We start from the raw sequence: 2,152 nt of genomic DNA on the forward strand, positions 1-2,152 counted from the left end.
GACTTAACTTCCCTTTCTTCCCGAATCGCATGACTCCCTTCATAGGAGATACCCTCAAGAACACCAAATTATCAACTTGAAACTCCAATTCTCTTCGACGAACGTCCGCATAGGATTTCTGGCGACTCTGAGCAGTTTTCATCTTTTCCCGAATGACTTTAACTTTCTTCATAGCTTGGTGCACGAGATCTAGCCCTATCAATTCTGCTTCACCTACTTCAAACCATCCAATCGGAGACCTACACCTCCTTCCGTACAACGCCTCAAATGGGGCCATCTGAATGCTGACATGAAAGATGTTATTGTAAGCAAATTCTATAAGCGGCAAGTGATCATCCCAATTACCTTTGAAATCCAAGACATAAGACCGCAATATATCTTCAAGCGTTTGAATGGTCTGCTCTGCTTGACCGTCGGTCTGTGGATGGAAAGCCGTGCTGAGATTCACCTGAGTCCCCAAACCTTGCTGAAATTTCTTCCAAAAATTAGCTGTGAACTGGGCCCCTCGATCTGAGATAATAGAAAGTGGAGTGCCATGAAGCCTTACTATTTCCTTGATATACAACTTAGCATACTGTTCTGCAGTATCGATAGACTTGACTGGCAAGAAGTGAGCTGATTTGGTGAGTCGATCCACTATTACCCAAATTGAGTCGAATTTGCGCTGAGTGCGAGGTAACCCTACCACAAAATCCATGTTGATCATCTCCCATTTCCACATTGGTATTTCCATAAGTTGAGTTAACCCACCTAGCCGCTGATGCTCAGCTTTTACTTGCTGGAAATTCGGACATCTAGATACAAAGTCCGCCACACCCCTCTTCATACCGTTCCACCAATAAAATTTCCTTGAGATCATGATACATCTTCGTAGAACCTGGGTGCACAGAATACCTGGAATTATAAGCCTCCGCCATTACCCTTTCCTGAAGCTTATCCACCTCCGGAACACATAGCCTACCCTGACATCGCAATACACCATCCTCGCCGCCGAGTGAAAATACCGAAGTCTTGTTATTCAAAACTGCTTCCTTCATCTGAGCCAATGCTGGATCAATAAACTATTTTTCCTTGACTTCTGCTACAAGTGACGATTCTGCCCCATTATGAACCATAACATCCCCCTCATCTGAGGCCGAAATGCAAACCCCTAGACTGGCCAATTGATAAACCTCCCGAGCCAAGGGCCTTTGATCCGCTCTCAAGTGAGCTAAACTACCCATAGACTTCCGACTGAGAGCGTCGGCCACCACATTCGCCTTCCCTAGATGGTACAAAATGTTCATATCATAATCCTTGAGCAATTCTAACCACCGTCGCTGCCTTAAATTCAGCTCTTTCTGCTTGAACAAATATTGGAGACTCTTGTGGTCTGAGAACACATCCACATGGACCCCATAAAGATAATGCCGCCATATTTTCAAAGCAAACACAACTGCTGCAAGCTCCAGATCATGCGTCGGATAATTCTTCTGGTGACTCTTGAGCTGCCTAGAAGCGTACGGTATAACCTTCCCATGTTGCATCAACACACACCCCAAACCAACCCTGGAGGCATCGCAATAAACCACAAATCCTTCAGTGCCTTCTGGCAAGGTCAATACTGGCGCCGAGGTCAACCTTGACTTCAATTCCTGAAAACTTTTCTCACAAGCATCGGACCTTTGGAACTTAACTGCTTTCTACGTCAACTTAGTCAATGGGGAGGTGAGGGTAGAGAATCCCTCCAAAAACCTCCGATAATACCCTGCTAAACCCAAGAAGCTATGAATCTCCATCGGGGTCGTGTGTCTAGGCCAATCTTTTACTGCTGCAATCTTCTGGGGGTCTACCTGAATCCCTTTACTAGAAACAACATGACCCAGAAAGGTAACGGACTCCAACCAAAATTCACATTTCGAAAATTTAGCATACAACTGGTGCTGATGAAGAGTCTGCAGAACTGCCCTGAGGTGACCGGCATGATCCTCCCGGCTCCGCGAATAGACAAGGATGTCGTCAATTAAAACAATCACGAAGGAGTCTAGAAATGGCTTGAAGACCCGATTCATAAGATCCATAAAAGCTGCCGGGGCGTTGGTTAGCCCAAAAGACATGACCAAGAATTCAAAGTGACCATAGCGAGTTCTGAAAGCGGTCTTGGGAATATCCT

Source organism: Nicotiana attenuata, unplaced genomic scaffold (genome assembly GCF_001879085.1).
Source record: "Nicotiana attenuata strain UT unplaced genomic scaffold, NIATTr2, whole genome shotgun sequence".
Classification (NCBI taxonomy): domain Eukaryota; kingdom Viridiplantae; phylum Streptophyta; class Magnoliopsida; order Solanales; family Solanaceae; genus Nicotiana; species Nicotiana attenuata.